Source organism: Natrix helvetica (assembly GCF_964273705.1).
Source record: "Natrix helvetica genome assembly, chromosome: 1".
Classification (NCBI taxonomy): domain Eukaryota; kingdom Metazoa; phylum Chordata; class Lepidosauria; order Squamata; family Natricidae; genus Natrix; species Natrix helvetica.
The window spans coordinates 196534161-196549077 of record NC_138548.1 but is presented as its reverse complement, the minus strand read 5'-3'; positions in this window follow the sequence as shown (position 1 = coordinate 196549077).

The window sequence follows — 14917 nt, the reverse complement described above, 5'->3', positions numbered from 1 at the left end:
TGAAGTGGTGCAATTTGGAGAACAATCTACCACCTCCTTAAGGTCTACCTCATATCTGTCCATCTTTCTAAGCAAACAGGAGCCTTTGTGCATTCAATAATGGATCTGAACTTTTTTCAGAGCCAGCCCCGCATAAAATATATCAGAAACAGCTAAAAAAATTCTACATGTTAATACAGTGAATGGGTGAATACTTAGACATCACCCCAAAACAGGGAGAAGATTTGTGTCATCAAACATAAGATTTTAAAACAGAATTTGGATTTAAGTGTCATGTCACATATGTGCAAATTTAGAGGTGATTATTATAACTGGAGAAAAAATCAGTTTATTTCAGTTATAATTTGGTAGAGTGGTTATGGCATCAGTCTAGAAACTCACTCTCACTCTCCTCCTCTCCCCTCCCTTCCCCCTCCCTAGGAAAGATGCCATGGTAAACCATTTCCAAAAGACATTGCCAAGAAAACTGCAGAGATATGTCCACATAGTTCCCAGAAATTTTTTTAAAACTGACTTCAAGGAACAAAATTATAATTGAAATTAAACATTTTAATATAGTGGACGAAGCAATTTACAGTATGTACCTGTTTGGTCAGCTGCTCCAGGTATTAAATGTTGATGGGCAAAGAATCTTCTTGTGCTTTCTGTTTATGGGTCTGTCTTTCAAACGGAAAACCAGTTTTTTTTCTTTTTTTTCACACAGGATTTTCTGAAAAGCATATGATTCCCCCCACACACACACACACACAAAACCCAGGCAAGACATTTATTGCGTATAACTCAACTCAATATTTGTATGCTATGAACTTGAACATTCCATGACAGAGAAAATACGGGTAAGTGAAAAATATCAAAGTTTTGAAATGGAACTTCTTCACCTGCTAGCGATTTAGGGATTGTTTGAGGACATGCTTATCGGAGAATTTCTCAAAGAAGCAGAAGTTTCATACTGAAATTAGAGCCTGTGGGCTGTTGCACTCTCAAAAAACAAAATCATGCTTAAGATGTATTTAAACGCCTTCCCAGGAGCTGCCAATACTCTGCCTTCAAGAAAATGCCATCTTGGGCTTGAGGCCACTGGAAAGCCAAGAGAAATAAGCAAAGCAGCCAAGACCTGAGATGAAGAGGTAGTGAAGAAAGTGCCAGCCGTAGGCGATGGAAGGGTGGTTTAAATTGCATTCTGTCTGGCCTCTGAGTTATTGATTTTTCCCCTTTCTCTATTTATAGTCAGTTCACTCAGTATCAGAGCTCTTCCAGCAATCACAGACTCCAGCAAAAGCAGGCTAGCCTGCCTCTCTCTGAGAAAGTATCAACAAGGAAAAGATCTTGGAAGAAAAGGGGATCAGGCTGAGCAATGAGAACACTGCCAAAGAAATGCTATCAGATACTGAAGAACCCATAACTGAAAAAATATTCATAGTAGTATTACTATTGTCTCTAGTACTCTTTCCTAGAAAATGAAATATCCTAGAAAATATTAAAAAGGCAGAATATTATATTTCCCTGGATGTGAAAAGGGAGAAACATGTTTTTAAAGACAAAGTAGCTCCCTGTAGCTTTCTGCCACCCCCACCTCCCCACCTTTGTCAATGCGCCATTAAAGCCTGAGCTAGTCTACTCTACATAACAACGGTAGACTTCACCCTGTACAGAAACTCACCACAAGGCACCTGGGAAAATTACATCAGCCAGCAAGGCAACCAAACTTGGACTCAAAGCACAGCCTAGAGAGTTTCCCCTGCATGGCCCCCATGGGAGTCTGACAACCAATCATTAAAATCATTAAAATGTAATTTTAAAACATGAAAACTGGTGGGCTAGTTTTGTGAAACTCTTCCTGTTCTTTTATTATTTTCTTCACGGTATTATTTCTGACTGTTATGTTCTTTCTTCTAGGTTGCTATGATGCTTATGAAAATTCCCCTCATGTAAGTTTTATTTGTTTCCCATATGGTTGTCTCTGTCATCCCCAGGAGTCATATATATTTGCAAAAAGCATTTTAATTCTTCTTTGCATTTCGGTAATATATCTTCTTGAAGAAGTAACATATCATCATGGTATATTTGATCCAGTGACTAATGCAGGCTATGTATCATCAAATAGAAAATGACATCACTGCCTGTTTTTCTAGGATAGGAATGAAATCTTATTTAAAAATCAATACCCAGAATTACTTGCTTTTCCCTTCACCACTAATCTATGAAAAAGCCAACAAGTGTTGTCAAATTGCCTCTTCTTCACTCAGTGTTTTTAGTTTTTAATATAATGTCTACTTCTATGTGTTTAAACTACTCACTTACCTACCCCAGCCTGAATTTATGTAGCCACTGAAAGGAAAATATTTCCAATAATCAACTTTTATTGCTGCCTGTCCTCCATTTTTCTCTTACTCATATAAACATGATGGGTATCATCTATTAATCTTTTTTTTTTAAATACCATAGCAGCATTATAAAAAATAGAGCTTCTACCCATTTAAAATCTGGGTAGATAACGTGATATACTAAATTTGTGTTTCTTAAACTTTTTTTCTCTCAGGATCCTTTCCCATTTTAAAAAATTATGGAAGACCCCAAAATAACTTTTGTTGTTATGACTTATATTGGGTTAATTTACCACATTAAAAATTAAAACTGTCTTCTTTGATGTCACTATCACTCTCATTATTATTTGATAAGATTTTAACACTATTATTTTTCAATATAGGCTGCAAATAATTTTCATTTTTTAGATCCCTGAGAAAACCTTGGGGGACCCCCGAGGGGTTCCTCAGGCTACCCTTTGAGAAACACTGCAATAGGTGTTGCCACTAACTGACCTGGGCTCATTTTGAAAAGCCAAGCAGGGCTGGACTTGGTTAATGTTTGTGTCATGGGAACCTATTAGGAAAAGAAGAAAATCTATCAGGAGCATAAGTGGGCAATCTCTCATCCCCTCCTTATTTGGGGAGGTTTTGGGGGCTACCCTATTCCCTGGTTTTTTTTAATCATTTCCCCTTATTTTGAGACATGCTGACTCACCATTCTTCATGTGGAAGTTCCTGGCAGATGAAGAATGTATCAGTGCTAGATTTAAGCTTTTGTTAAGCACTGAATCGGGGGCATGTATGAGAAGAAGGAGCAAATATGACCATGCCAGTAGCTCCCACCATCACTGGGATACCTAAAGAAAATCAGGAACTGAAAGAGGCTTGGCAGCAGTAGCATTTGGGTTAAGTTGTCTGGTCTCAAAAGCTAAATAGGTTTAGACCTGATTAATATTTGGTTGGAAGATCACTCTCAGAATATCACTTAAACTGGGAAGTTGAAAAACAGCCAGGAAGACAGCAATGAAAACTGCACTGACGTATCTACAGTATAATGAAGTCAACTGGAGGAAGACTTTACTGTTTTTTAAGCCACAGCGTAGCCTAACAGTCATACAGACACCATCCAGAGGACAGTGTAAATACCTATGGAGCATAAGGACAGCGAACATTTTGGTTTTGATGTCTCACCCCTCCCTTAATTCAGCTTAAATGAAATTGCAAAGATCTATATAGTACGACTGTGACGATGCTGTTTGAGAAGGCTCAATCTGAGAACATTTCCAAAATGTTACATTGGTGGCCTCACTGCTGGCTTGAACACACATTAGCCATCTCAGGTCACCATGTAAGGCTCCATAAAAGCTGCTTGCTGGAGCCAGTCACTCAACCAGCCAAGGGAGAGTACCAAAAACAGGAGTCAGCCTGCATGCTTTTCTCACCCCCCACTCTTTCATTTGCCATGCTTTTTTTTAAATGGAAGATAGAAAGAGCAAAGTCCCTCTTGATTACAGTATGTTAGGCTGGGCGTAGAAGCCAAACTTAGCTTAGCCTCTAAGAGGTGATGAGTGAGGTTGGGGCATGATAGGAATTCCCACCGGTGGGAAGCCTCCCTGCTCCCTCCAGAGTAATTGCCATGAAACTGTCCTTGTCATTTTTCCTTTGGACTGGAAGCTGAGTCAATTAACTTCTGGAATGAATGAGTTCATCTTTCATTAAGATGTCCATGGAAAGTCCCATGCTGTCATAGAGATGTGCAAAAGCAGCTCTGATCTCACATCTGTGTGGTCCTAAGCCTGGACTGCCAAAAACGGTCAAAAAACACCTAGAATCCTGGCTTCTAAAAGTTGAATCTTTTCCCAAATAAGAATACAGTACACAGTAATGAGTTAGAAACTATATTTGAAGACAAGTGTCTTATTAAGGTCTAATAAGAGGGAGACTATCAACACATGGTAATTGTTTTGCTAATTCTTTTGGTTTTATTCTTGGCACCCATTGTAGGTTCTTTATGTTGCATAAATATTGTTCTTTTTATTGTTTGTTAAGGTGTTGTGAACTGCTTAAGAATCACCTCTGCAAGATGGGCAGCAATATAAATCGAATAAATAAATATTGGCAGTTGACTCAGATCAAAAGTAATTCTTTACTAAGCACAAATCGTATAGAATCTGCTTAATAAGATTTACTGAAATGAAAAGGGCAGGGTCACAAGATTTTGTATTTTAAGGTAGGCACTCTGAGAAGCAGCTCCCCTCCTGGGGAATAGTTTGCCCCCCAAAACAAGAGTTGACAACACTCTCATGGCCTTTTGGAGTTTAGCTAAGATCAGGGTCTTTCAGGAGACCAGCATCAGATATGGAGAAGATGCTATCACACTGTGGTTTTGCATCTTGCATTATGACTGTACGGTATTGTGTTAATTTCCCGCACTGCAGTTCCATAGAAAAATGGTTTATAAATGTATACATGAGTATAAATATAAACAATTTGAGAAGCATCACTCCAGACACGCACTGTCTCTGGAGCAGGGCCTTGGCAGCAAGCAAGCCAATTTGTAATGAATGATATGGGGCCGAACACAAAACCATACAATAAACTATGTTTGCTTCTCTTCTGCCAGCATTCACTCTAATGCTCTTGAGGTCTCCGTCACTGCCTGATTCCATCCTCCGGCCCAGCTCTGTGGAGAATACGGGAATCACACACTGGCATCTCTAAGCAAGTAATGGAGAAACCAAATGATCCAGCCAAGAGATGAGATCATCTGTTTTTACGTACTGTTTCTTCCATTAAACTGGTGGGGAGGGGTGGGAGGCTTTTAAGGGTTGATGAAACCAGCCCTTTGTTTATCAGAATGATTCTTGCTGTCTCTCAGCTCCTTTGTGTGTAAGGCTGATGTGCTCCTGGCAGATCTTTCCCTTTCAAAAGAGATGATGTCATTAGAGAGGTAGCCTCGAAGGGAGCAGCAGCATTTCAATGGAGAGAATGGTCCACTGACCACAGAAGAATGCGTGGGGAAGAAGAGGGGTGGAACTATTGACCAGCATAAAAGCCCAAGTGGTTCAGACCAAGTCACCATCCTGTTTCCCACAGTGGTCTGAGGGATGCCCACAATTACTTATATGTTTATTTTTAAAATGCACACTGTATATCCTGACCTTCAAAGCAGCTCAAGGCAGTTTAATGATCCTTCAAAATTGCAGTCAAAATACTGAAGTGAGAACAGCAGGCAGTAATATAGTATTTATAGACAGCAAAAGTCAAAACGTCTGGATGAGATCACTTTAAAAGTTCCACTGTAGCCTAAAAATTAATATATTTAAAAATTAAATAAATTGTAATCGGGGGGGATGGATTCTCTACCCAACAAAGTACCAGGTAAGCTTTGCTGGGCAGAGAATTTCAAAGTTGGGAGACCACCACTGAAAATGATTGCTCCAACTATTGTATCACCAAAAGTAGGGACAACAGAATAAGGCCTCTGATATAACCTTAAATTGTCTATGTAGACTATCAGGCTTCCTTTGGCTCCAGTTTGTTTTAATTTCCCAGAAATTCTACACTTCATGCTAGAACTGAATGTTCATTAGAACATCAGAGCCAATGCTAACTACCTCTGATAGTTACTGCATATGTCACAACATACATCCTCACATCCACTGCCTTCACTACCTGCTTTTTCAACATGTTTTACGATGCCACACTCAGTTCTAAGTAACAACTCCCTATTGACATTCTGCACATTCCTGGACTGTAAAATTCTAACCCCAACACAAACTTACTGGGAAGAAGCATTTAAAGTGTTTTTTTTAAAACTTAATACCAGAATTGCACCTTGAATATGACCAGAAATGAACTGGAAGCCATTGAAGATGACCACAATCCATATTTCACTTGGCACTCTGGCTTTCAAGCAGAAGCTTCTGAACAGTCTTTCTTTAAAAAAAATATCTGCAGTTTTAATTAGACATTTTAGGGAAAATATAAAAACAGGAAACGGGGGGGGGGAGCAAAAGAATGGAATATAGGGTAAGATGCAAATGAACAAACAAGGAAATTACAAATGGACATATTATAATTTTGCAGTAAATGTTAATTGATTATAAATAACTGAAATCATTATTTTGTTTTAAAAGCCGGTGAATCATTATTAAGCTCTAAGCAGAGCATAAATATCAAGGACCAAAGTATGAGTCATAGAGGAGATCACTTCTGGTTCCCAGAGGTGATGCACGTTGCCGTCCGCTGCTCGTCTCTCTGGTGGGCTCCTTTAGGGAGCACAGGGGGTCTTGGAGGGACCACCTGCCGTAGGGCGGCTTGCTGGAGCCCCCAGAAGCGGCGGCAGCCATCAGGGGGTTTCCAGTCTCGCCCCAGGAGCCAGGGAGTGAAGGGGGGTGCATGGCGTAGCTGTTGGCTGCCTGCGCCTTTGCCGAATGGATTCCGGAAGGAAATAATCAATCAGAAGTTGCAGTGAAGTGCTGGAGGTAAGAAGTTTGCCCTAATCTCTTTTAACACCATTTAATGGATGAGCAACAGCTACTCGCAAGTTGTGGATTCACAATCTATTTGAAGTTGCAAGATTGGAGGGTGTTTTTTTTTATCCCCCTCGGTTAAAGCGGCATTTGAACTATCTCTCGATCTTGGAATGGAGTGAGAGAGTAATACATTGAATTACCTACTTGTACTAACTATGAGAAAGATTTACATCACAATTGCAAGAAGTGATTCCTGAGCTGTTTTAAAAGCCTTATGGAAACTTTAAATGCTTTGCTCCCTGGTTCCCTGTGAGAGGCGGAGCCAAGATGGCTCACTTCCTTCTTCTTCTTCGCTCTAATAAATGAAACTAGCCTTTCGAAACTGCCTTTGAAGAAATTTCTGGCTTTATATTACTATTACCTCCCGAAGGATTTCTGGAGCCTCCCCTGTCTTATGGTCTTTCAGGATTTGGATTATTTGACTCTCTTCTTCTGACTTGGCACTGTGACTGAGGATTAACATTCACTTCTGGGCTTGTCTGCTTCCTCGGTATCACCCAACTGTGCACTTCACAGATGCCATTTCTTCTGCATAAGGATTTACACTTATCCCTGAGCTTAACAAATGGGGCCCAGAAAACCACCGCCGGGGAAGGCAGCCTCGGCGCCTGCCTCTCTGCATCTAGCCCAACGACCTAACAGACAAAAATTTTATCATTCTTACAACAAGAAGTGGCTGGAGAGAGCACAAAGGACTTATCAGTTGCCCAAATGTTTCAGGCTATTATGAAGGGACAGGAAGAACTGAAAAAAGAACTGACAGATTTTAAAGAGCAGCTCAGAGATGCACAGCAGCAAACAATAGAAAATAAGCAGAGGGTTGGAGTACTGGAGGAGGGCGTGGTTGGGCTGAGGGAGGAGGTGAAGGCAACTCAGAAAGGGAATAGAGAACTGGAAAACTTCATGATAAAGATGGAATTTGAGAGAATGTCCCTTTTTCTCAGATTCCAGAACTTACCCGAGACAGAAGATGAAGACCTTAAGGATATTATGTGTACAATCTTAGCAGAATAAGAGAGATAAAGAACAGTTGTGGTGGGATATGGACCTGATTTATAGAATCAATTCAGAATATGCCAGAACACATAATGTTCCAAGGGAAGTCCATGTTAAATTTCTTAGGAAGACCACAAGGAATGAGGTTTTGGGAGCCCAAAGGGGGGGGGGGAACCATTAAAATATAAAGATAAAGAAATTGCCATTCTTAAACAAATTCCGAAAAAAATAAGAGAAAAGAGGAGGAAGTATTCCTCCTTATCAAAGAAATTATATAATAAGGAATTTGGTTTAGATGGTTATTGCCAGAAGGAATGTTGGTTTTCTGGGAGGGAAATAGAATTAGAATTAATTCAATTGTGGAGGCAGAGGTCTTCATGAAAAAACACAGTTCCCTCCTAGAGGATGAAACTATAAGAGGTAGTGAAAAAGGTGATAATATACAAGATATGAGGGAGGGAGGGGCTGCGGCTCTGCCAGGGGACAAGGGGGAAGGAGCAATACTGAAAAGACTCAGGTCACAAAAATAAATGTATTTGAAATATTATTGTAATTGTTGATATATTAGAAAGTGGTAAAAGAGATGATTGAACATATGGTTGATACAATGTATAATAAGATGCTGTTTTTGCTTATCTTTTGTCTTTTGTTTTTCTTTCTGTAAAAGTTGTGAGATTTGGAGAGATTTCTACTTTCAGCACGATGTAGCTGCCAAAAAATTTTGTATATCCACCTACCCTTCCCTATAAATGTTTAAAAACCAATAAAATTCTTTTTTTAAAAAAAAAAAAAGTATGAGTCATAGAATTAACTTAGGAGCTACACTAAATTCTGTCCACACCACTTTTTGGGGGGGAAGGGAGTGCCTTTAGGTTAGTGTTGACTTCTGGAGACTGCCAGGACACGTCCGTGTAGGGTTGTTGTTATTTTGCAAGATTTCTGAAGTGGTTTGCCCTCACCTGCTTTTTTAGGGCTGAAAGTGACTGGGCAAGATCACCCAGCTAGCTACAAAGCATGGCTAGAACTAATGGTCTCCCAGTTTCTAACCACTACACACTACCAAAGTCCTATAAATTTGAAGTATGGACTTTGTGCATTGAGAAACCCAAATAATAATTTGAGACATGGATTGGATGTGGTGCCAATCCATGTCTCAAATTATAGTCTAAGGATGGCTTCCAACTTGAATTAAATTCTGGATCAGATTTTTTTAAGATACAAAGTTATTGTAGACTTTGAAATATCCTCTTTAGAACTTCTGTAAAATATTTAAGGTGGCTCCACAGCGTACAGATATTTCTTGACTTACGACTGCAATTGGAACCAATATTTTCTTTGCTAAACAAGGCAGTTGTTAAGTGAGTTACGTCTGATTTTATGACCTTTTTGACACAGTTGTTAAGCAAATCACTGCAGTTGTTAAGTGAATTGTGTTAGTGGTTAGCTCAGTGACTAAGACGCTGACCTTGTTGATCAGAAAGGTCGGCAGTTCAGGGGTTCGAATCCCTAGTGTCGCGTAAGAGTGAGCTCCCATTACTTGTCCCAGCTTCTGCCAACCTAGCAGTTCGAAAGCATGTAAAATTGCAAGTGGAAAAATAGGAACCACTTTGGTGGGAAGATAACAGCGTTCCGTGCGCCTTCGGCATTGAGTCATGCCAGCCACATGACCATGGAGACATCTTTGCACAGCACCAGCTCTTTGGCTTAGAAACGGAGATGAGCACTGCCCCCTAGAGTCGGGAATAACTAGCACATATGTGCGAGGGTAACCTTTACCTTTACTTTAGCGACTCAAGCTTCCCCATTGACTTTGCTTGCCAGAAAACCTGTTGGGAAGTTCGCAAAAGGGCTTCACATGACTCCAGGACTCTGCAACCATCGTAAATACATGCCAGTTGATCATGTGACTGTAGGGATCCCACAATGGTCATTAAGTAATAAGTCGCTCTTTTTATGTCATTGTAATTTCAAATGGTTGCTGAATGGTTGGTTGTAAGTCGAGGACTACCTGAGATTTAGGCAAGAGAAAGAGCTTATTGCCTGACCAAAATGATTTGTGAAGAAATTAACTTCAGGAGAGAATAAGGAAAGTAAATTCCAGAGCCATAACATCACTGAGGGTGCTCTGGTTCCCATTTCTCTGATTTCTATTTCAAATCGCCCGATCACTCAAGACAGACTTTGGGGTGGGGGATGGGATTGCTTGATGCAAGGATATTGATCTTTTATCTCTCTAGCAGGCCTATTGATCCTCCAGCAGCTTCACAGCCCCATGAATCAGGTTTATAGATTTCATTATTAGGATTATTGGTCATCTGGGAGATCAAGAGTCCTGTCAGAAGAGGCATTAGTACAGAGAGGGAAAGTGGGGATCGGTGGCTAAATAAATAAAGCCAATTTAAGGTTGGAATCCCCAGTTCATTCCAGGTGTACGTTCAGCTTTCCCACTGGTAGGTGATGCTGGGTGGAAGAGGAAAGGACCATAGGGAATCTACCAACTGCTACTCTGAAAGATGCCCACATCGCACAATTATATGAGCACGGCTGCACTGCCTGGCATTTGTTGCTCAAAAGTGTTAACGGTTAAGTTCTAAACACAGTGCAAGTTATATCAATATACTTGCCCCACAACAGGGAGACAGACAGGATGAAAAAGCACATTAACATGGCTGGGAGGAAGAACTCCTGGCACGGAGTCTTTACTCCCTCGTGTTAAATTTGGTCACCACAATGGTAAGCTTGTACATTGATTCAGAATAACCCTTCCGCCCCACATTTTTTTAAAAAAAAATTAAATGTCAAAAATGGTAGAATATATACAACATGAGGAAGAAAAGGGAAGGGGGTTTGGTACAAATACCAGTGAATTCCTCTGATGGTCCTCCTCCAGCCCTGTGATCTTAAGGATTGTAAAGCACCAGTGCCACATTGCAGAGTGCATGTCTCTCTTGGATTGCTGCAGCTTTTACAGTTTGGGGAAGGACGCACAATGGAATCCACTGAGAACTGAAAGCACTTAATAAACTCCTCCAGAGTACTTATCACAGTCATAGGCACCTGGAAGTAGGCTTAGAAGGTCCCAGACTCCAAAGCTATAATTGCCTCCTCCGCTACCGCATCTTTGATGCTCTGTCACCCTTGGCTTCTCACCATCTCTCAGCAAAAGCCCTGGAATCCCTTATGTTCTTTTCTGAAACTACTCAAGATCAATACAGTGACTCTTATTGGGAACTGTTAGGGGATGGCCTCATTGTCTTGAGATCAGTGGGTAAGTGTCCAAGATCTCCCCAAAAGTCAGCCCCCCTCTGATCCTGTACCAAGCAAGATGAAAAAGACAACATCTTGCCTTTAATCTACTGTTGGAACTTCCTTTCTCAGGTCTCTTCATACCACTACCTTTATTGTGAGGTCCCCCAGTCTGAAGCTGCTACTCCACTGAGAGCAGCAAAGCAATGCAGTAGACTAGTCTCTATCATCATATGCCATGTGGGCCTAATCCAATACTAAATTTATTAGAATGGCTACAGATCCTCCCATCTTTCAAGGTATTCCCTGTGCCTTTACATAGGAGGAGATTGTGAATTAGTAATTAACAAGAGCTAAATTTGAAAGCATCACTCCTACTCAAATTAGGAGTAGGCCTTCATCTTAGGACATTATTATCATTAGTTCTGCAGCCAATCACTATTGGGAAACATTTACTTCCAGTGATCCCTGTGTTATCCAGCACATCAGAAACCCGATTGCTGATAGTCTGTAATCTTCCTAATTAACTCCTCCATCCCATAAATATTACAGGTAATTCTCAATTAACAACCACTTGTTCAGTGACGCTTTGAACTTATGACAGTGCTGTACAAGTGATAGTTAGGTCCAGTCTTCAAACCTATGTAGTTTGCAGCATCCCCAGTCACGATTGCCATTTGCAACCTTCTTTGCCAACGACTTGCAAGCAAAGTCAATAGGAAAGTTGGCAGGAGGTCACAAACATGACATCTTTGCTTAAGTAACTCATGGAGGTTAACTTAACAACAGCAGCTGGAAGTGCTGGAATTTCTGCTGCTACGTGATATAGTCTTGTGACATTGCATTTTACAATTGCATCAAGGTGATCCCAGAAGTGTGACTTCCTGCACAAAACTTTAGTTATTTTTTTAAAATGTATGTGCTGCCTGTCTCACTCTCATAAAATCTTAAAAAGATATTAAAAACATTAAATACAATGACAAGAAACAAAAAAGGCACGATCAGCATGTGTTAAATATTCTCAGTAAATCCACCAACCACCTCCACTGATGAGCACCCCTCAAGATCCCATGCTAACTGGCAGAGCCAGGTTTTAATGCCCTTCTGGAAGGCCAAATGGACAGGGCATACCACATCTCAGAGATATTCCATACAGTAGGGGTCATGGCAGAAAAGGCTCCTAGGCCCCATCCTTCTAGGCCCCATCAGCCAAAACTATTTGACAGCATCTGCAATATGCCCTTTCTGCTGGACTGAGTGGAGACGGCCAATACTATTGGGCCAAAACCATTTATGACTTCTGGATTATCCTCATCCTCCTCATTGCCTCCTGATGGTTTCCAAAATACTCTTTTGGTAGGATTCCCATTCCTGAAGGAAAAGATTGACCTCAGACAATTTCTTCCACTGATTCTCTCTTGGCTGAACAAACTTGATGATAAACATGACTTAAATAATTATTAATAGAGAAAATCACCCACTCATCATAGGAAGGGAAACTCCATTTTTGTTTAACTTTTCTTACAAGATGAAAATGCGTATGTTGCCAAGGTGATTGGGACTGTAAGAGGAGGCTATGCCTTTCTTTGTGTGTGCATTGTGCTTTCATAAACTATTTTTGGAGATTTGCTTTGTCTATAGTCATTTGCTGTGACTCACAAATAACACTCCTACCCAAGTTGGAGGGAAGATGGGATTCTCTGTGACAGAAATCAGGTTGTCGATGACTGTGTTCTGATATCCGGTGGAAGAAAGTAGAAAACATAAGAAAGTTAAAAGCTTCGCTTTTTGTGCACAGAGACGTATAGTTCTATCTTTAGGAAATCTGAAAAGACATTTTACTTTTGTTCAAATTTCCAAGATTTTATTATTTGTGCTTTAATTTAGTTGTCTTCCTCTTACTTTGTTTCTCTTTTGTATTTTCTGTGTGCGTAATTTTAAATTAACATAAATTAGCTATCTAAAGCTGATTTATGGGGAAAGAAGCAACGGGGGGAAGAATAGACATGGCAACCTGACTATTGGAAAGATCAAGGTCTTGAAGCCGTAGCAAAGATGTTTCAGAAGAAAGTATCGGACAGCTGGTAATGAAAGTTACACTTGAGAGAATACCATCAAGTACAGGTAGACCTCAACTTATGACCACAATTGAGCCCAACATTTATGTTGTTAAGTGAGAAATTTAAGTGAGTTTGTTCCATTTGACAACTTTTCTCACCACCTTTGTTAAGTGAACCACTGCAGTTCTTAAACCAGCAACATGGTTGTTAAGTAAATGTGGTTCCCCCATTGACTTTGCGTGTCAGAAGGTCACAAAAGGGGATCACATGACTCGGGGACACTGCAACTGTCATAAATATGAGTCAGTTGTCAGGCGGCTAAATTTTGATCACATGATCCTGGGACACTGCAACCATCATAAATATGAATCAATTGCCAAGGATCCAAATTTCAATCGCGTGACCACAGGGACGGTGAAACAGTCGCAAGTCTGAAAAACGGTCATAAATCATATTTTTCAGTGACGTTGTAACTAAACGTCACTAAACTAAATGCTTAATTGGTCACTAAATGAACTGTTGTAAGTTGAGGACTACCTTTCCTGTCTATTCCACCCTTGGCATTTGATCTTATCCAGAACAAGTTCTAATGTATTCAGCAATACTTGGCAATACTAATACCTCTTTATGAGTTCAGAAACTCAGCTCAGCTTAATATAGCTAGTGTTTGGATGGGATGGAAGGCTTACCAGGACTATAGGAATGGATTGGGAAGTTGAGAAAAGCATTCACAAAGTAGGCCCTGGCAAATTACTTGTCCTGGTCCCAAAGAAATGACTTGAATGTCCCAGTGAAGCCACCATGAGTCAAGCGTGGTCTTTAGTTTTACTCTCAGATAAATGCATAAAGGATTAGCGCCCTTGTGAGCTTGTGAATCTATTCCAGAGATGGTGGCAGCCAGTTATTTTGGCAGTAATTAAGGGTGATCCATACTGCTTAGGCTCGGGGGGGGGGGGAGTTTTATTTTTACTTTATTGTACCTGCACACTTGCTCTTGTTATGTACAAAGTGACCCAGAAACATGAAATTTATCTTTGATACAGTGTGGCACCTTCTAACAACTGGTTGTGTTCTTGAGATGGCTGATAGCACGTGCAAGCAATTACAAGGTAACACCACTCGAACAGTCAAACTGGCTGGCTTAATTTAGCCTGTTAGGAAGGTAACTGGTGGTTGTTCTCAGACCTGCATAAAGCAGAAGCTCCCCGATCCAAATGGGAGGGTATTGGCTTGGTGACATCTGAGATCTTGCAAGGATCTACTGCCTCATTCCAGACTATTAAGCTATCTTATTCTCCCCGTTTTTATATCTGTAAATAAATATAATACCTTCCAGAATAAGCCAAACTGAACAGCAGCCTCTGCTGTGAAAACTGCTGTTTTCACTGCTGGGTTTTACACTGAAATTGCATTTAAACCTCTCAGAGGAAATCGCCACACGTTAAGTCCAGTTGATTGTGAACCAGTGAACCTTCTTCAAGGAATCCCCTTCTTGTTAAGCCCCCTCCCGCATCTTTGCCGACCGGCCGGATTGAAACCCCACCCCAACCCATTGCCCTCCTTCTCCCTGATCTTTGATCCTGCGCATCCAAGGGGGCACCAGGTTGGGGGGTGTTAGATACTAGCATCAGCTATAATGGTTTCCACCGAGGTCCTCCGTTCTGGCGGGAACAGAGGTTTAATCTCATTGGTCGAAGGGTCTGACAGCTCCCTATAAAAGGGCTGCTGTCAGACTCAACCTTCGCTGGATTGTACATAGTTGCTACTGAGT